This window comes from Zonotrichia albicollis, chromosome 3 (genome assembly GCF_047830755.1).
Source record: "Zonotrichia albicollis isolate bZonAlb1 chromosome 3, bZonAlb1.hap1, whole genome shotgun sequence".
In the NCBI taxonomy this organism is placed as follows: Eukaryota; Metazoa; Chordata; class Aves; order Passeriformes; family Passerellidae; genus Zonotrichia; species Zonotrichia albicollis.
The window spans coordinates 11,814,027-11,835,946 of record NC_133821.1 but is presented as its reverse complement, the minus strand read 5'-3'; the positions used below and the strand labels follow the sequence as shown (position 1 = coordinate 11,835,946).

The 21,920-nt window shown below is 43.0% G+C and overlaps 1 long non-coding RNA gene across 1 annotated transcript in view; it reads right to left on the bottom strand.

The window, feature by feature from the left end:
• Nucleotides 1-3,598: 3,598 nt before the first annotated feature.
• Nucleotides 3,599-21,920, bottom strand: part of LOC102066370 (uncharacterized) — a 30,307-nt gene continuing 11,985 nt past the window's right edge. The window contains exon 3 of the long non-coding RNA XR_271046.2: nucleotides 3,599-4,010. This is a non-coding gene — a long non-coding RNA (uncharacterized LOC102066370). The remainder of the gene's footprint in view (nucleotides 4,011-21,920) is intronic.

Sequence of the window (21,920 nt, the reverse complement as noted above, 5' to 3'; positions counted from 1 at the left end):
CCATCTCAGGGTGATTTCCTAGGGACAGGATTTGTCCACAGTTTACTTCTGGGGAAAGTTTCTGAGCTGGATCAAGTTGGCAGGACTCTGAAAAATCATCTAGAGCCGTGCAAACTTCCTGCACCTCCATCCTGAGTGTAGGAGACACAGCCATGCCACAGCTATGATCTGTCCTAGATTGCAAGATAATGTGTGGATCCTGATACCATCTGTTAGAGGTGGGGCAGTTATCTCCTGTTCATTGGGCAGTTTCCTTTATCTCTTCCACAACTAATCCTCCCTCCAGGAGATCTCTGCTGTTACTGTGCCAGTGAGTGCCCCTGCATGATAAAATTCTATCATCTCAATGGGAGATGCTCTGCCCAGGGGAAGAGCCAAGCATTCCTACCTGGATCCAAACTGACATTTTGGGTCACCAGGCCAGCCTTTCCCACTGGATCCCCACAGGAGGACCAGACCCATCTACTGCACCACTGGACCTTCAGAGGAAAACGACAGGATCCCTGATCCAAACAGAACCACAGCTGGCACTGCAGGAGGGCTGAGCCACCATGGAATGGGACTGTGCCACTGCCCTGACCCACGGGAGGTCAGGTCATATTCTGACTTTGTCAGTGTTGTTTTGTATTACTGCATTGTTTATTTTATTTTTATTTTTTCCTAATAAAGAACTGTTATTCCTACTCTCCTGTCTTTGCCTGAGAGCCCCCTTAATTTCAAAATTATAACAATTTGGAGGGAGGGGTTTTACATTTTCCATTTCAGGCAAGGGTCCTGCCTTCCTTAGCAGACACCTGTCTTCAAAGCAAGACATGATCCTAAATCCTACCATCCTAAATTTGTTGTAGGAGAACCTTTCAAAATCACCTGGTAATAACAGCATGGGTGAAGACCACAGCAACACTTCTCTCCCTGCAGGGGCTCCCTTTGGAAAGCAAAGTCTGTGCATTCGGCATTTCAGTGCCCTAACAGTGTTTTCTCACCTCATCACTGAGGCTTAGCAGCACTAAACACAAATTACAGAGTGACAACACCATTAGGCATTTTTTGGATAAGTCCTACTCCACCCACCTTCCACACCATCGTGCCCTACAGAGGAGATTCAGAAGAGAGGCCCCAGATTTAGGAATTCTATTATGCACACAATTTCCCACAACAGCCCTGAACTCAGGTAGTCAGGTGGAAAGCTCTGATTTGGCAGCAGGAGCAGCAGCAGTGTCTGGGTGTTCCCACAGGGAAGGGAAGCACAAGCTGGGGAGGGACAGGGCCACAGAGCCACCTTGCAGCTTCTCCAGTGGCACCAGGGACCCCACAAGAGCGGCTTTGGGAGATCATCCATGCCCCAAAGAGCCACATCTGAACCCAATTTGTCAGTACCCCATACAGATGGAACTGCTCATGGCGGCCACCCAAATTCAGCACGGCTTTTTAACCAGCAACCCCAAAATCAGATAGCAAAGCTCAGGGGCACCTGCAGTGATGCCCAGCACGGCACAGGGTTCTCCCTGCCTTTGTTTCAGAGTTCCTGAGAATATATCCTGATTTCTTTTACAGCATTTCTTTTGCATATTCCCTGCTGGAGCAAATGATAGCACTATAAATGCCTCAAAAGCATTTAATTTAGATTTAATACGGCAGTAAAAAAATCTATGGGTTCTAAAGAAACACTTAGATGCATTTAATGAGTACATGGGATAAATCTGGGCAAGAAATATTCCATCCAAGACAACACAGTGCCAGGTTTGGAGTTCATTACCTGAGAGATATACTTCCTTACTTTACATTTGTAATTACATTTGCAATAAAAGTTGCAACCCAACTGAATCTCAAACCACTGTTTTTCAATGTGAATTAGAAAATGGAAATGCAGAAAAGCCAGGAGCACTTCATCAGCTTGTAGTCATTGTGGACCTTTAGTGAAAATCAGCCCCTGGAGCTCCTGCACTTGGCACAGCCGGGACGCTCTCGCTCGCCAGAGTCATTTCCAAGAGTTGCCCCACTGAGGATGAGCTTTAATCAGCAATCAAACCATGCAAAACCTACCCTGGCTCTATCTCCCTCTCCACCTCCCTCTCCCTCTGGTTTTTTTATAGCATTCTTCCTTTTTAACCCAGTAATCCAATCTTCCTTTTTAACTGCAGTAATCACAGCTCTGGATCCACTCCTGGCTTTTATACTGCTGGGAGGTGCCTCCCATCCCCATTTTTTGATCCTGGGAGCTGCTTCTGGGCCCCATCCTGTAGGGGTGCAGCCAAACCTTCCCTCTCCTTTGCAACAGAGCTGAGCAAACAAGGGCAGTGACAAAAAATATCCTATAAGTGCCCACAGCCTCAGTCCCTCCAGGAAAGAGGATGGATGGAGCAGCACAGAAAGATGGGAGCAGTGTCAGACAAGCCCTGCCTTCCCTCAAGTGAGGCAGCAATGGGCTCTCTCTCAAGACTGCACTTGAAAATTCTTGTTTTAAACTGTGCTTGCTGACACAGCTAATAAATGCATTAAGGGCCTTATTAGGGAAGATGGATTTTGAAATGTACACCTTTGCCATGTAGTTACTTTGCCTATGAAGTTCAATTAGCAGTACCTACTTCAGAGAGACCATGGAAGGTGCATTTATAATTAATTTATGTCCTGCATTTCAAGGTACTCAGAGGAAAGACATCCTAGGGGCACAGTATGACTATTACTAGCATGTTTCTGCAGTGGCTTGTAAATATCTGTCCTACTTCTCTTCACTTTTCCTTCCTTTTCACTTAAATTATCATATTCTGAAAAAAAAGCAAATGCTAATTGTATGAAACCTTCAGAAATAAAATGCTCAAATAAGCTTGGGAATTAGATTTTCTTTCATAATTGAGCATGTTTATTTCGGGCAATAGTACATGTAAGCCAGAAGAAAATGGGAATATAAAAATATATAGGATGGCTGCCACATAATAGTTCCTTGCAAGAAGAGGAACAATAAATATTTAATAGAAATGCAAATATAAAGCCATCTGAGGAGCAACTTTTGCCATAATTTCACAGGGAGAGACCAAATGGGGCGGGGTTAACACCCTGGGTTACCCTCTTCTCCAGGGAGCTGGGCCTTCAGCACTTCATCCCCCTCACCTAGAAAGGATTGAGCTGAATTATTTATGTTTTGGAAATCTTTGGCAGTGTGCATCCATCAGTCCAGCACAGGAGATGCAGTCATTGCCTTCGCTCCAGCCAGTGCTGCCTGACAAGCTCCCCTCACGTGGGGAATGGAACAGAACAGCTCCAGCAATTCTCTCCTTGGCCATCTGGGTGCTGGCAGGGGGTGGCACCTGCAGGGAGCACAGCCTGGCCCAGTGGCACCAGCAGGGACAGAAAATTGGGTTGCTGCCTCAGACTCTGGCAGCAGCTCTGGAGGAGCTGTGTCCAACAGAAGGTGAAAGGACTGTGGTGTGTTGTTTTCTTATCTCTTGGATGCCTCTTCATACATGTGAGCCAAATGAATGGGTTCTCTGTAATGATTAGATCCTGCAACTTATTTAACTTTTAACTGATCCTATCACTGAGCACCTAACAGGAAACATAAATCATTTTACTCCCTGCTTTCTTAGAAAAACAAAACCTCTTTTTTTTTTTTTTTTTTTTTTTTTTTTTTTTTTTTTTTTGTTTTTGTTTTTGTTTTTGTTTAGATCCACACAGAATCTTCCTTCAGTTAGAGAAATCTGCATGGAGCACCTATCAGGGTTTGTTCTGGGATGCCCCATCTTCCTGTGCTGCAGCAGCACCTTTATTTTAGAAATGAAGATTAACAGAGTGTAATTTGGTAGGCAAAGCCAGAGCCATCAGCCTGTGTTCATTTGCTCAGAATGCAGGATTAAAGTAGCAAAAATGACTTAAACACACCTTGCTGGGAGCACTGGGTGGTCAGGGCTCCAACTGCTTGACTGAACCACTGTTGTGAGGAGCAATGGTGGGCAGGGCTCATCCTCATCCAAAGTCACCACTGCACTCAGCAGGTTTCTTTGTTTCTTGGTTTCCTAGAAAACAACAAAAACCAACAAAATCAGAGATGGAATTAAAATATTTGTGGCACCATATCTCTGCCAAAGCATTGCAATTCAGAGTAGGTGTTGAAGCCCAACACACTTATATTTGTTAAACATCTACCCAAACTCCTTCATTATTTGAAATGAGGTAGCCATGAGCATAACAAATTTCTATTTGGACCTGATACTGTTTCCTCTGTTTGTCCCCAGTTCTCCCATATGCCATGGAGAGAGGAAGTGCCCAAACTTCTAAATGGGGTGATCTCACCAGACAGAGGTGCTTGAGAGTGACACTGTCACACCCAATCTGGTGTCACCTTGTGACATTTCACAGCAGGCACAGAACTTACCCCAGTTCCCACCACAGACAGAGGGCTTTTGTAGCACAACTTTTTAAAATTTTTTTATTCTCTGAAAAGTAACACAATTGACAAAAGTATTTTTGTGTCTGGCCTGGAAAAGAAAAGGTGACTTCTCCCACTGTCAGCTCTGCAAACTCACTCTGACACCCAAACGAAAAGCTGGGATATTTCTGGCTCTTGTATCTCTGAGAGCAACTAAAACACAGCTTCCTAAACTCTGCAGGAGAGCACAGAGAACTTTGGCCTCAGGAGACTGGTGCCCTTGGACATCCTCTGCCAGGAGAGGGTGCCTTGGCATCTGCAGAGGGAGCAGGGCTTATCCAAGGAGGAATTCAGGCTCTGTGAAACCAGCTGGATAAGGCCTTGAGCAACCTGGTTTAGTGGGAGGTGAGCAGTTGGGACTGGATGATCCTTAAGGGCCATTCCAACTCTTTCACACTCTGGGATTCTCCATCCCTTATCTTTGGCTCTGTCTCCTGAGCTCTGTTTGAGCCCTGTCCCACAGGCAGCTCCTCACAGGCATTCCTGGGGAATTCACTGCTGTTTTTCTCAGGACTCACTGAAGAGTTTAATACACAAAACATAAAGTGTCTCCCTCACTTTATCATATTTTAAAGAATCCTGGTTCAGTTTTGCTCCTGAGCTGTCTTGTGCTGCAGGACCACAGCATGGCCCCATTTCCCTGTGTCTGTATGATTTTCCCTTTGAGCACATTCCTGGTGGAGCCAGGGTAGGAATTCCCATCTGATTACAAGGGCTCTGAACAGCAGCAAAGGACCGACCCCTCTACATTAGGGACAAAACACATCTGAGCCCTTCTGTAGCTTGTGAGGTTCTTCTTTGCCTGACACTGAGTTGGTAAAACTCAGATATAAGGCACAAATGACATCCTGCTACTTCTCTCCTTCTCTGTTCTGCTCCTCTAGAGCAGCCCCAGGGAATGTCTCCACTCTCTAAAAGCTGGAAGAAAGCTGAGGCACCAGCCATGAACCTCTGCAGTGCAAAGATATTTCAAGCCCCCTCTTTTCCTACCTGGGAATGCCATATCCTGGCCACAACAGAGCAATGCCAGGCATTCCTGCCAGCAGCAGTGTGTTTATACCTGTGGAACAGTGCAAAGAAATAATAGTGCCACCAGAGTTATATCTGCATTCAGCATTCCCTGTTAACACCCAGCTTTGATAGCACAACTGTGTATTTCATGGTCTTTCACCAAAGAGCTGTATTTGGATCTTTTTCTTGTTCACTGCTCAATAAATAATAATATTTTTCTTCATGGATTTAAATTCAAATATTCTATCCAAGCTGCATACCTGTGAGTAGTTTCCCTGTAGGCCAACTCCTCTTTTGAGAAGGATTTGGTAACAAGTGGAATGGACGAGCTGATTCCCAGCCAATTATTTATTCAGAGAAACTTCTCCTGCTTGTGAGCAGACTGCAAAGTCCTCAGGTCTGTTTCTCACTCAGAATTATTCATGGCTTTTCTCAGTGACAGATAGTTGGTCTGCAAAAATGTGCATTTCACAATTTTTCACCCGAAGAAAGCTCAGTCACTCAGGGATCTGGGAACGTGACAATCCATACAAGAAATACAACTGTGCTGCACTTTGGACACTGACAATGCAACATGGCCTGGAAAAAGAGCTCAGGATGCTCAGATTCTAGAAAAATGGTTGGGTTTTTTTTGTCTACACCTGGACAGCTTTGTCCTGTATTTCTGTAAGGGGAATGCCAGCAGGATTGTTCCAAGTGCCAGAATTTTAGGTGTTGATAATTAGTCCTTGTACCGCAAACAGCAGATATCTGATGCATTTTTGGCTGTGGAGGTTCATGAACTATCAAGAAAACTGAATTTCTTCTCCAAAGACAACCACTGACCCATGACCTGTTGCTTGTTTCAAACATGTCATATCATTAACCATAAACATGCATTACATTGTTCTCAACATTTATCCCATTGTTCTTTTCCTTAAAAAGCTACAGAAAGCTCCCTATCTCCATGAAGTCCACTGGAAATCTGTTGCATTATAGTCCCTCCAGGAAATGGTATTTTTCTTACTCAAAAATGAACCATAAGCACTGTCATCTTTGATATGGTGCCTCTTATACAAATTTATCCTGCATATTTTTATTTCTCAGCAATAAACATTTGGAGAGTGTGTCTTTATAAACTGCTATTTTATCAAGCTGTATATTTACACAGACATAATTTGCCAGTCCCTTTGTTCACTCGACAGCATCCAATTATCCTCTGAACTCCTTCACAGAGCACTTAATTTCTCACTTTGGCAATTCCTGCTGTATTTCAGTGAACCTTTGTGCCCGAGCTCTCTATGATCTGTTAATAACTCTGGCCTTTAAGAGCTGCAGACCCACTGACAATTCCCAGCACCTTCCCTGTGGCACCAGGGCCTTCCTGCCCAGCTGGGCGCTTGTCTTCCTCACCTGGCTTCTGCTGCAGCCCCACCTTTCCTAACTCCAGAATTTTCTATAGCTATCATTCTGCCCCTCATATAAGATCTCATTCAGTTTGTTTATTGATGCCTGTTACCCTCTGCAAACCTTTTTATTTTTCTTCCTACAAATGCTGGGCTACAATAACACATTCCCTGTAACCGTGTGTTAACACTCAGGCTATTTTTATTTTGCAGGAATGCTAGCACTGACTCGAATTGCTCTTGCCTCAGCACCAGGGGAGGTGGAGAGAGAGGATGGTTTTGCAATTAGTGATGCCCAGCTCTGCTCCTGCTCAGGAGTTGACCAGCTCAACATTTGGAAAACCTCCCTGGAATTTCTTCACTATCCTTACAACAAGTATAACTGGATACAGAATGATTTCCAAACACTTTCATGGTGTACACCTTGAATAAACAAGAAATATTTCAGGCAGTGATTAATATTTTGAGGGGAAAAAAAAAAACCCAACCCCCTAAAAAATGAACAGAAAATCCCTGCCAACTACTTGGATTGGGATAGGGAAGGTTTCATTTATGCGAGGCCCCGATCTATTGTGAGATTGTCCTTATTAAATAGCTGCAGCTTTAAGTATAAATCCACTTTTAAAAATAGTCCTCGAGTGTTCTGAGTCCCTTTTGGACACGCCTCTCCCAGCCCTCCCCAGAGAGCACCTGTTTCACTGTGGCTGGGATGATGTAAGGGGAGATCCAGATGTTAAATGCGAGGCTGTCCTCTAGTGGTGGCAGCGCTCGATCTTTTCCATGGGACACGGGCAATCCAGGAAGGCTGATTCCTGCACATTCAGTGCTACCCAAAAGCAGGCATTTGCTTTTGATGCAAGGTTTTTGCTTTTTTCTTACACCCGTTAGTTTCTTTTCTTTCCTACTTGCTTCATTACCTCCCCTGGGATTTCTTTTTCACTCTATACAAAAATAGCAATATCACTTTCCCTAAAGACAGGGTTTAGGAGTTGGTGAAGTCATTTGAAAACATCCAAAGTGGAATAGTTTCATTTTGAAATCTCATGCTACTTTTACCAGAAATCTGCACTTTCATTTTCACCAGTGCAGAGTAAATAATTAATTCATAGTGTTCAGTACCAAACTGCAAACCCTGCAGCTTTCTGTCCTTTCCTCCACTTCAGCCTCAGGTCAGCAGTGCAACACTGGGGACTCAGGACACACAGAAAATACCACTCTCCATCTCCTGAGCAGCATTTTTCAGAATGCCTGAGCCCTCCTGAAAATAATTTCACATGGCAGGTGGCACTAGGTTGTTCCTGTCATTAATTTTTGTTGATAATTAAATTATTATTTTTAATATAATTAGTGAAGCCTCAGTAGCATGGGTTTGGTTCGGTTCTCAAATGATTTATCTTGTGAAAACCTTGCAGCCATTCTCATGAAGATTCATGGCTCTGTTTGTGTGTCTGTATAGGAATATAAAAGGACTGTCAGCTGCTCTTTTTTGCGCTCTGCCATCCTGTGGATTTGTTGGCATTTCATCAAAAGGAAAAGATTTCTTTCTATATGTTGCTACAAAGCAGCAAGAGGTGATACACAGTAATTACAGACAAGAGACTGAGCAGAGCAAAGGCAAGGAGAAATCCATCTCTGTTCTTGCTCTGTTCTGCTTTTTCCTTCCAGGGAGAGAGCTAAATGAACATTTGATGTGGATTCTTTGGGGCAAGAAAGCCCAGAAATCCTGCACACAAATCAAGATGCAAATGTGCTTGTCAGTGCTGCTGTGCTGCCAGCACAAAAACCCAAAGCCCTGGAGCTCCTGGGAGAACAAGGACATGCCCAGGGTACCCTGGCAGGCAATGCCAGAGCTCACCTTCGGGGTGCCCACACACCCTCAGGCAAACACATCAAACCACAGCACCTGGAAATGTTTGTTTTGTGAACTTGGTCTAAAAACGTCCTGGGAACCACGAGAGCTTGGGAAATTTTCCATCCTGCCAGTCCTTTCCCTGCACTATAATGCTCTTGCTGCCAATCCACAGTCTACAGAAAACACATTTGTTTTACCCTAAGGCTGTTTTTCAAACCCCTGGATGACTTCAGGTCACCTGAATGAACTGTGAGGTTTTGTGTGAAGTTTCATTTTTCTTGCTCCAAACAAACTGATGGAAAACACAAAGATGGGTAGAGCAGGCACAGAAATTGATGGGCACAGGCATTGTGAGATGAAAGCTCGGTGATGTGGGAACAAGACTGGGAGGAAACAAGTTTGAATGATGTGTTTGGGTGCCAGCCTCCAGCAGGTTACAAAGTCCTGCAGTGAATGTGATTCCTGTCACTTCTGACAGTTTGGGGAAAACAAAGGTCAGAAGTTACCTCTGGTTTGGATACTAGAATAGCTGCCAGTGGAACATCAGACATTAATGATATTGGTGTTTTCATCTGATTCAGGACTTTCACCTCTGCTAAGGAAGCTGCTGCTGTTACAAATTGTACCTGGAGTTATTGATCCATGACTCAGCTGCAAACAGTGGGAGTTCCCTCGCACTCCCCAGGCACAGAGGATGTTGGGAGCTCGTGGCTCCAGCCCCAAAGGATCCCCCAGGGCTGACACAAGCAGGGAGCTGCCCAACTGCACTGCCTGGTTCGTGCTGACCCCCCAGTATGGGCACTTGTCCACCTCTGGCTTAAACCCTCGGGGCACAATAATGTCCCCGTGCCAGCACATCCCACTCACCCCATCTACATCTTCAGCCTTCCCTTCTGATTATTTCCAGCTTCTCTGAGACTGCTTCCAATGGAGGTGATTGTCAGTATTTCACATTAATCCTGAAAGCATATTGTTCTTCCTAATATTCTTAGTGCTTGAAACACAGGGTGTTTAAAAGAAAAGAAAAGGAACACAGTTTGATGTCCATATTCTTCTACTTCAGGACTTTTGTAGAAAACCTCTCATTTCCAGTCTCTCATGACAATGTACAGCAGGTGAAACATAGAATACTTTTTAAATTTAACAGTAATAAATGTTTTAGTGGTAACTCCCTATTGTAGGACTTAGTTATGCTAAAAAATTAAGTTATCTCAGTTATATGACTTCAGGTAGAGTCATAACATAAATACTTTTGATAGCCAGGTTTTACAGTGCAAGCCAAGAAAATGTTCTATGTAAACAGAGATAGGAAAATTATTTATTACTGTCACTGGCCAATGTTACATGAACCTTTCTGCATTCTTCGTACCACCTAAGAACAAGCACAATTCTCCTTTGCCTCATACCAAGTGATCTCACAGGGCAGTCATGCTGAATTTTGAGCCTAAACAGGCATCAATCACTGTGGAATTCCACAACTCTTAAGCTTAAAGGTGAGTAAAATGGTTTAGGCAAAAAAAAGTGAAGGAGGAACAGAGAACAAGTGAGAAATGTGATGTTATATAATTCACATCAAAATTGCTCATACATATCTTGTTATAGCTCAACATCAGCAAGACTGGCAGAACCATCCTCTTAAATAAAAAAAAAATTAAAATATTTATACTCAGTAATTCCCATTCATTAATGCTGAGTAGCTTGAAACAGTTCCCAGTACCCAGCATAGCATTGTTGGCAAAGCAGCTTCCAGAGCTGTGAAAATGTTCTATTTCTGTAATGCAATTTAATCAGTATTAATTCAATTCTTATGCACTGAAAGGCCATTGTCACCAGAACTATTCCTGCACTCATAGAGGAGCAGGGTGTGTAATTCCATCAGAAATGCACTGCACTCAGGAGTCAGGATATTGTAGCTAAAGGCTTCCAAAAATCTGTCCCATTCCACAGCACTGTCTGTCTTCCAGAGTTCTCTGACTCATCTCCACTTATTTTGTTTAAGCCAAAGCTTAAGGAAATGTTTTTATTATTAAATGACTAAAAGCTCTATTTTTCAGCATATCACCATCCACCAATATAGTAATTTCTTTCTTGTTAAGTCAAATGTTCAACTTAATTAAGGAAATTCTCAGGGAAAATCTGATTTCTGTCAGCCAGTGGCAGGCACAGAGGCTCAGAGAAAACAGCTGTTCTTTAACAAAAATCAAGGCATTTTGCAAGCATTAGACTGTGGCTTTATGCTTTATTTTGCTCTAGCAATCCAGTTGCATTAAAAAATGCAAGTGGAGATGTATTGAGGTGCAAAATAAACATGGGTCAAAACAGAAAAAAAAACAGAAAAAGAAATGAACTCCTTCTTCTCTCACTGCAGGTCCTCAAAGGGTTCCTTCCATGTGCTGTTTGCTTTCTTTCTGCTAAACCCCCTGGCCTCTGCTCACCTGAAAGCTGCTGAAGTTTTCAGCTAAAAGCCCACTGAGCTTTAGCCTTGAACAAGGCCTTCACCAGTCACCTATGAAAAATTCATATTCCTCACAGACATAACTTTGGTCTCACTTCACCAGCAAAAGAGAATGTCTCTATCTTTCTAAGAGCAATATTAACAACTAATCTTCATTACAGCTCTTCACTGAGAAACACAATGGCAAACTTGCATCTGACCCTGTAATTGGTCACTGCCAATTGTTTTTTCCCAAAAAAATCCTTCTTATTTCATTAATGGTAAAGCTGGCCTCATTTTTATGCCATCTCCTCTTTTCTGGTGGGGGCAGCTCAGCAAAGCCCACAGCTCTCACCTAGGCACCAACAAAAAAGCCCAATTTTGCACAGTGCCAGGATGGCTCTGAGATGATCCCTGGGATCATCCACACAGGAAAACTCAAGAAGTGCAGGAGCCTCTGTTGCCATTCAGCAGTTTGCACATTCCTTGGGGCTGGGCAGAGCTGTCTCCCCCTGCACACTGTTACAGTCAGGTCTGTCAGAGCCTCCCTCACACCTTTCTTTTCCCCCTTTTTTGGAACTAAGCATTTCTTTCAAACACAGCCACCAGCACCTCCCTTGTTATGTGACAGCTCTGTGATAAATCTGCCATGAGGCTGACATGAAGACATGAAAGATTTTGTAACTCCCTAACCCATCTAAGAGGTTTCAGCTCCATTTTTTCACCTCTAAGGAAAATGCCTGAATGGCAACTGCATGAGAAAAGGGGAAAGGGGAGACTCAGAGCTGAGAATTCCACTACACCCTGTAAAAACCAAACACACCATCCTCAGAATCTATGAAGAGCAGAGAATATGTGTGTAAAACTTGCTAACCCAGTGATCAGGGCATTCATCCTCCTAGAAGGAGGATTTATGTGTCTTTTATAGAAAGCCATGGCTGGATAAAATAAACGAGTCCCTGGAGATGGCACTGAAAAGTCAATGTTTCCTGCCAGATGGCACAGCACACACACAGGGCCTGTGGGAGCTCCATGCCCTCAGGACACCCAGGATGCCAGGGAAGGGCACCCAAGCACAGCAGTGGCTTCTGTGCTGGGTAGCACTTGGGCTGATCCCAAAGAGCCTCTGCCTCCGTCACAAACACTTCTTGATGCAAAACCAATTGCTACATGTACCCCTCAGCCTTCAGAGAGACCAAGGGATGGATCTGATTCTGGTTTTATTTTCACAGGCCAGCACAAAATGAAGTGCGAGGAGGTTGATAAATGCACAGAGCATGGTGCCATGGTTACCAGTGACATTAGATCCCTGGCTGAGCAAATTGCTGCAGGAATGATTTCTGTATACACAGAATTACTCAATTATGTCAGCTGTGTGTCTATAAAACGTGATGCAATTGGATTTCACGGACACAGGAGGTGCTTGGTGTTTGCTCTGCCTGTGTGGAGATGCCTCAATGAACTCCTTTGCTCTGCTCAGTGGTGACACTGCTTCCACTCTGATTTTCCTGACCACAACAACTCTGCCCTGACTCCCAAAAAAAGGATTGGCACTGAGCTGGCTGAAATTGTGACTCAACCATGTCCCAAGCAAAATAAAATGTGCCAAAAAGAATTTAGTTTTTCACTCATGGAAAATACACCATTTACATTGCATGAAGTGGGAGAGGTCAAACAAAGCTCTGGAATTCTGGAAACCTGAGTCATTCCTGTCTCTGGAATTGCAAGCATAGCAGGATGCTGGTTGCAGTTAATTTGCTCTAACCATGAGCCAAAGGCAGAGCAGGTTGCTGGGGCTGGTCCAGCTGAGCTGTGACTACATCCAAGGATGGAGATTTCACAGCTGCTCTGGGGCCCTGTTCCATGTTTTCCCAAGCTCACTGAAGCATGATTCCATGGGGTTCATTTGTAAGATGAAGCAAAGCCTCATCATCTTGCTTTGCATCTGTTTTTGCTGCTGCAAAGTGGAATAGCATTATAATAATCTTATTTAGAATGGTCAGAGACCTGTTAATGAGAAGCATGACAATTGTCATTTTCATGTACAAATTCAAACTGAAGTCTGAGAACAGCAACAAGTTTAAATGCAAGCATACAAAAGCTGGTTTTTTTTCCAGAAGTGGAAAGAGAAGGAATTTATCATGCTCCCAAGTCTGATGCTCAGAGCTGTGCTGCATGTAGCTGCTGCTCAAAGAGAAGACATCAGTTTGGACTTTGGGGCTTTGGCACCAGTGACATGATCCCAGGAATGAGAATTCCAGAGACAGCAGTAGAAAGATATCCCTCTGATGGGACAGAGGTTTCATTCACCAAACAGAGCAATGATCACTGGGGTAACAGCTGAGAGATAAAAATTATTGATGATATTTGATAATGCAGCAATAAAAACAGATCCTCTAGGATTCCAAGGAGGAGGCAAAATCCTGCTGTGAGTCAAGCACTTATTCTTGTCTTGGATGCAGGATGATATGAAGTGAGGCTGAAAACTAGTCACAGGTACTTGAACACTGAACTGCTCCATAAAGCTTTGACTTTAGGCATGAATAGAACAGAGCAGCTCAACTTCCAACAGAACCACAAAAGTGCTGAGACCTGACTCTGGCTCTCAGCAAACATCCACAGGAGAAGCTGTGCCCTTGGAAAACATGGTCCTGAAAGGAAAAATTCATCTTCTGTGTGCTTGTGTTAAAGCTACACAACTCACAGACCTGGGAAGGTCTGGGGCTCCCCTTCCTTGGTGCCCACAGGGAATGTGGGATCCAACATTACCTTGGGGGTGAGCAGGACAGCATCTGGCAGGTTTATTCAGTTTGTATCCCACCCAAACAGCAGCACTGCTGGGAGTAGCTGTAGCCAGCACCAGCACTGTGGTGCCATGGATTTTACACCCATCAATTACCCAATTGGCCCTAAGCCCTCCTTCATGCCAATAGCATCACAAATTACAGACACAGCCATCAACAGCTTGTCATTAGCACAGGCAACTGGACTGATCCTACCAGTCTCTGAGATGATGACAGAAATCATGTTTGAACACAGGAGTGAAAAAACAAAGGGTTTTTTCCTGAGATTCTGCCATAGAAAAGTATCTCTTGATGGTCTCAGGCTAATCCAGATCCAGCTGATAAGTATCATTTGGTGGGCTTTTACAACTAGTACTCTTTCATATCTCAGTTCACATCTCTTTATGATCCTTATCCCTTAAAAGCCTTTGATTGATGCTGTGAAAGGAAATCTCTGGAATCCTAATCTTCTCGTGGCTACTTTCAGCCACTTACTGTCAGATACCCACTGCCAATGACACTCTCAAGCTTCAGATGCTGGTCACAAATTCTGGAAATGGACAGGTTCCAGTCTCCCTGCAGGCAACACACAGAATTTATCATTTACTTCCCTGTTCCCTTGGCACATACAAACACAACTTCTGCTTAGTTCTCCCCTGCCCCAAAGTTACAGCAAAGAGCTTCTGCATTTCTTTGTTCTGGGACTGCTGGCTACAGACAATGGCAAATTAATGGGATGATTTTTTGAGAAAACAATTATTTGTAATGTATTTGAAATTCTCTTATGGTGTTTTCATCACTGAGCTAAATGAGGTGGTGTAAGAAAGAGAGGGCAAGTTCAGCTCATGAGGAGCTACAAGGAAAGATATGAAGGGGAACTGCCATTCTTTCAGTAAATTCTATTTAAACACAATTTCAGGTCTGTGAGTGGATGTCAGGGAAGCAGAGCAGAGCACAAAAGGGGTCACAGGAGCGCAGGGCTGACCTGCACAATCTCACACACCACTGCCAAACCAACAAATCACTGAGGCACTCAGGTCTTAAAATGGTTCACAGCCCTTCTGAAACACTGAGGTGAGACTTGGAAACCAAAGCCACAATTATTCCATTCATGCTTTCATCATCCTTTTATAAGACATTCCCACTGCCTTGAAGAGTGAATTAAGGAGGGGAGGATTAAAGACAGAAGAATAATAAAGGATGAAAAAACATGAAAGGATAACAATGACACAAATACTCTAATTTCATCTCTCAGTAACAACTCTCATTTTTAATCCTTCACTGACTGGGAAAGGACTATGTGTATTGAAGAAAGTGCTCATATACAATTTGTGACTATTCTAATTAAATTTTTAAAAACCCAGCAATGGGGAATTTCCACCAAGTTATATTGAATGTTCAAATTAAACCAAGAAAACTCAGTGTCTGTGTCATTATCTGGGTTTTCATCTGAATGGCAAAAAGCTGAAATGAATCCCTGATTTATTCTTCTTTTCCATTCTGTATGGACCAATGGGATTTAGCAGCTCAGTTCCATAGAAGAGCTCCTACCTGCAAGTCCCTCATTGAGCACAATGCTCATTCCAACTGGAGCTACCCCAAAATCTGTAGCTCCCTGCAATGAGGAGAATATTCTGTTCTTGCAGCATACTGTGACTGCAAAATCAGAGTGCTGAGTTTTACTTGGTGTCCTTGGTAACCCCCACAAGTGATTTCTGAACTAAACTGTAATGGACAAAGCTGACAGGCACTTGGCACATTCCTGGAAAGTCAGAAAAGGGCAAGGAAAGGGCTCAAAGTGTCCCCAAAAGGATGACTCTGTTGACAAATTATCCATCACTGGGATTAGCTCCTGACCACACTGATTTGGAACATCCCAAACAAGACAAAACAATTTCTTTCCCTAATTTCTAACATCTTCTGATTTATGTGAGCCAAGCACCTAACAACTTGGATATGTGCAAAGACATGGAGAAGGATTTACAAAAGCACACCCAACATTTCACCTTCTGAAGAATAAAACAGAATGTGTGTGTAAACAAATTCATCTGCATTTACATCCTTCCTGCTTTACACCTGCCCATCATGGGAGAGGGAGCCACAAATGTTGCTTTATCTTCCATTCCATATGGGAAGCAGTTAATGCTTGTTTCTAAATACTTTTTATTTAAGACAAATGTACCCCGTACTAGCACCAGTCCTCCAAACCAGCCATTGCAGCAGCCAAGATGTGTGTAAGATGTTTTGTTCTAATGATAAGAGCAGCAACAAAGGATTTGAGGTGTCAGGGTTCAAGATAATCTCTTGGCAGAACACCAGGAGGGAGTTGTAGGAAACCACACCATAAATCTCCTGAGGTGCTAAGACATTTCAAATAGTGAATCTACTTTATCAAAGTAACAATTGTGTCATCTCTCTTTTTCCCTTTGCTTATTCTGGGTATTTCTAATGCACTCACATAGTTGCACTTAAGCACCAGACAGCAATTGTGCATTAAAAAAATCTGAGTGTGAAAAGCAATGATTTCACAACTACTTCTAATGCAGCTAAAAGCTTCATATTAAAGAAAGTGGCAAGATAAATGCTTAAAGATCCTAATACATTTCAAGGAAGAAAAGGAGAAAACAATCAGATGCTGTGAGACAGAGAAGTAGAAATAAAAGCAGCCAAGGTGTTGGTTTAAGGCACCAAAACATCACCCAGGAAAGAGTGAACATGGCAGGGACAAGAAATAGAAGATGTAAAAGATCCATTTTTGCACTCATGTTTGACCACTATGACAAAATAATGGGTCCTACTTGCACAACCTACATAAACTACAAACATGCTTTGCATAGAAGAACAGAGAATGAAGGAAAGAAGGACATTTTTCTAGGCTGGTAAAAATCAGAGTTTGAACCCAGGCACTTATTGACAGCAAATCCTGAGTTTAGAAGAAATGGGTAAGAGGTGCTGCCTTTAATGCTCTTCCCTCACCTCCCAAGGGTAACAACTCAGAGCTCTCACACAAGTGTGTGAGAAGGAGGAGCTTACATCACTACTGCCCCTGTTCTACAGACAGCATGGAGAAAGGTCCAGTAACAGGGGAAAAAATAGGATTCCATATTAATATTGCTCTCACAGCAGCATTTACAATGCCACCTCTTGCTGGCGAAAAAGTGCATTTGTTTCTTTAGGACTTGCTGCATTTCTTTGTGGAAGCTCTTCCCTGTCCCACTTCACTGCACACCTGGCACATCCTCTCTGGATTTTTCTCCAGAACTGGATCCTGGCAGCTCAGCCAGGGAGAAAAGCCACGGCCTACTGTAGTGCTTGGTAACTGCAGACATCCAAACTCCAGCTCCATTTTCTGCCCAAAATGTCACAGTTCTTCACAAAAATCCCACAGAAATAAAGCACTGAGTTTTAGGCACAGAATGACTCCTATAAAACCCAGGCACTGAGCAGAACCAGAGCCCATGGGGGAGCAAAAGGTTCCACTTTAAATACACAAGTACTGCTCAGCTGGAGGAGCAGCACCCCCTGCACCACCCAAACAGGAATTTGTAAAGCTGATTCTCAGTGAGATTTTCTCTTTTTGAAAGGAAAAAAGAAAAAAGGTTAATTTTCATCAAGAAAAATCAAGACACTCATGGTAAACATAATAAAAAGTTTGCTGTTTTTAAATTTTCTATTTTTTTTTCCCATTAAAAGCCAAATCTATGCTCTGTAGCATTTTGGACTTCTGAAGTTTTCACTGGGATAAAACCCAAACTAATTACTTGCTGATCTCCAAGATTCAGGATCATGTTTCCTTGTACATGTACAATGAAAAATATTGAGCACAGCTGCTAAGAAACCTTTCATTGCTGGGTACTTAGCAAAATTGATTGAAAGTCAGATTTTTTTTGCCCACTGGCAAATTCTGATAACTCAGTATCTATTTGCATTACAAATCAACATGAAAAAAATCAAAATATTCATAGATTCTGTAAAACAAAAAAGCACTTAACAATTTTGCCATAGAGAAAATTGACTTTTCATAGCAATTTAAATGCTATTTTTACTTTCTTGGATACACCTTCTCCTGGAAGTCAGCGTGGGACTTGTAGCCCTGATTTTGCCCAGTGAGCCATCATATGCATTAGGGTTTTTTCCCCCACCAATTCATGTGTGATTTATGTCAAAAGAAAAAAATAAAAGCAGGAGTTACTTAAATCCGGAGCTTTTCCTACCAGCCTATTGCTGCTTTTTTAATTAGGCCCTTAGGTATCAAATGAAATTTGAAGATGAAAAGAAAAATATTTACAGCCCAAAGTAGCCAAGTGACCATTAATCATTAAAGTGAGAATCACCTCAAACCCAGATTTAAGCTATTACATCAGAGACTTGAAGTTAAAATCTTCCCTCTCTCACCACAACACTATTGCTTAGTGCAGGCCCTTTCCTTAGTTTTTTTTTCTAGGAAAAAATCCAAAGTAAATGCAATTTTTTACCTAAAGCAAAACAGAACAAACCCAAGTCTCATGTGGTTCGTGGAATGGGAAAAATCTTCTCTTTTTTATCTTTTAGATGCATTTTTAAGCCAAGTCTATTGGGACAAGCTGCAAGCTCCAATAAATCTCCAAGTGCCTGCACAGCCATGTATTTCACAGTACAGCCCATGCACCTGCATTGTGCAAAATCCTGGGCTGTGTAAAACTCTGAATTATCTTCAGGTAACTGGAATAATGGGAGAAGAGAAGGAACTGACCCACACATGAACCTATGAACTCAGCAGAAGGTGTCATTTTATATTAAACCTAATCACAACACTTGGCTGTGTTTAACAAAGTTCAACAATCCTGGTTCCCCTGTTGGGGTGATCTGCAATCCAACAGCTGTGGTGGTGTTGCAGGGGTCTGAGAATGAGGGAAGAGATGAGGATCTGACTCCATGTTTCAGAAGGCTTGATTTATTATTTTATGATATATATTATATTAAACTATACTAAAAGAACAGAAGAAAAGAGTTAATCAGAAGGCTGGCTAAGAATAGAAAAGGAATGATAACAAAGGCTTGTGACTGACTGAGACAGTTCAGACAGCTGGACTGTGATTGGCCATTAATGAGAAACAACCACATGAGACCAATGACAGACCCACCTGTTGCATCCCACAGCAGCAGATAATCATTGTTAGCATTTTGTTCCTGAGGCCTCCCAGCTTCTCAGGAGAAAAAATCTTAAGGAAAGGAATTTCCAGAAAATATCATGGCTACAAACAGCCAAAGTCACTCAGAGCAATGTGTCAGCAGCACCAATTTAATGGCAATTGCTTCTGGAGTCACACCAGTGCCATCCTTCCCTGTGCCATAATCTGTTCTGAATATGCACGTGGGCATCAGCTACAGGCAGTGACTCACAAGCCCAAGGGACCCTGCTCTCATGGGCACACAGAGCAGGGCACACGTGGCCTCGCAGCAGCAGCCTCCACACAGCACACACTAATCTGTCTTCGGAATGTCACTTCCAACATGCAAAAATGAAGAAAAAGGATTTGAGCCTTTTAAAAGAAGATTGTTTTTCCTAAGGGGCCATCAGAGAAGTGGTTGTAGCACGAGCTTCAGAGCCTCCAGTGCATCCCTTCAGCCAAGCAGAATTAATGACTCTAATTAGCAGTGCTGGGGGCAGCAGAATGAGGCAGGTATTTATACACATGGGAAACCTCAGCTGTGCTGGAGGCTCCCCTGGCACAAAACAGGAGCTTACCTGCGATAAGCACACAGTAATGGCAAGCTGCCTTTAGAGATGCTTTATATTAACAGCAAATAGTGATTCTCCCAGCAGGGCCACTTTTTAAACTGTCTGAAAGTGCATTATGATTAAAAGCATTGTGAGGCACTCAGAAGAGGCTGTTAGGCTGTGCCTAGGACAAACAAAATGGAAAGCAGACACTCCAGGTTGATTGCCATCATATCTGGTCTCGTTCAAGAGGCAGAAATTACCTATATTTATCCCATTTGCATCATACACGTCAGTTAATGTATAAATAGAGATGAGTGTACGGGATCTGGGGCTGAACTACACCAGTGAGTCACCAGAGAGGGGGAAGGATAATCTTTCCTCTTGCCTGTATAGGCAAGATAGTGTTTATCTGCAAGTTAAAGGCAAGGTTGGGTACAGGAAATTCTGATGGGAGAGATAAGGGAGGTGAAACACAGACAGGGGCTCAGATAAGCCATGGCATCTCCTTAAATTCTGCTGGACAAGACCCCGAGCAAAGTGCCTGAACTGAAAGCTGGCACTGATTTAGGCACGGACTTGGACTAGAGACCTCTAGAAATCTCTAAAAGCCAAAGTATTGTGTGATTCTAAGAGGCAACATGGCCCAAAATAGAGAGGCAGCTCTGGGAAATCACAGCATCTGAGCATTTACCTGGAACTGTGCTTTTCTTTGAGATGCAGCAGTCTTTGTTTTCTTGCTGGGAAACAGATTTTATGATGCTCTGAGTGACAAAAGTCGCATAACTCTAAATCTCTCTCAGACTTGAGGAAAGTTGGGTTGTACAGGGACTGCAGAATATTGCTCTAGAAGCCTTACAGGGGGTTTAGGTATTCCCTAAATCCCTAACAGAGGGGAAAGGGAAAATGCACCTCACTTGTAGCAACAACATTTAAACCCAGCTCTGGTACTTGCATTTATCTCCACAGTGCTTTCTATCATAAATCAGGTATTATTTTCCTTCTGCACAACAATACACGATACAATCAGCAGCAACATCTGGGCTCTGCTTTTCTTAATAGCACTTTCATGCAGTTATAATGTAAAATACAAGAACTGGAGTTGGAAATAAAACAGAAATGCTAATTTGACACTTGGAACTTTATTACAGTTGCACAATAGAAAGTAATTTTAACAGTAGACTGAAGGCACTTTCTTAATCATCATCACTTGTGTTTTGGATGGTTTGGACTTATTTTTCCTGTTTTTGGTTTTTTTTTTTTTTTTTTTTTTTTTTTTTTTTTTTTTTTTTTTACAGAAGGTTGTGGGTCACTTTGAGCCAACTTTATTTCCCTTTTTGCAGTGAGTGTGCCCATCACTGTTGGCTGCCATGTTTCAGGATGAACAGAGCTTCCTCCCAGTGAGGTTCAGACTGACCTGCAGGATCTCTGCTGTTTTTGCTTGATCTTTGACATCAGGCACTTGTAATAAGACAGGCCAGAAGTTTAGGCATGACACCAACATTTTAACTGTATTACCTTCTACTTACCTGACCACATTCAGAAAGGGCACAGGCTGAAAACTCTCTTTTATCACCCCTCTTAATGCTGTGTCACTGGTGCTGGCCTCTAAATGTCCGTGCAACACTTCAAGTAACACTTCTGTAAACTGCCCCTCGGTGATAAAATACAACAGCACCCAAAACACTGAGGGGGAAAAGCATAAACTTGTCCTTTGTCAGCTTTGCGTCCCAGACCTTTGGAAAACGAAAACCATGGAGCAAAACACACTTGACCTGATCTGCAACTTAACTGCAAATGCAGCTGTGAATGTGTGGTAGTGTGTGGAACACTATAAGAGTGTTCCTTGCAGAGCAAATTCTTTCTTTACACATCAGTTTACACCATTTGTACCTCTGGGAACATCAGCTAACCTCTCGTTTCCTTGAGCTCAACATTACATTGATCCACAAAGCCCTTTGGGAATGCTCCCCCTCCTTCTCATTACATTTTTATTTTCCTGGGGATAGAGCAAGGTTCATGACCACAAGGAGCAGTGCATTGGGTTTCCCTCCCAAGCCCACCTTGTCCATGAGAACCCCTTGCAAAGCTCCTGCAGCTGCTGAGTGCAAACACCTCCAGCACCAGGGGCAGATGGAGAAGCTGGGGAGGGACCAACACTGTCATTTGGAGGGGCCAGCAGTGCCATGGAGAGGGGCCAGCACTGGCACATCCCTCGTATGATGAGGGACTCATCACTGGCACTGCTGCTCTCCAGCCAGGCTGGAGAAAAGCCAGGGCTTTTGTTCTCCTTGATTTTCCAGCCTCCTCTCCTTGTGTGCTCCCTGGGAG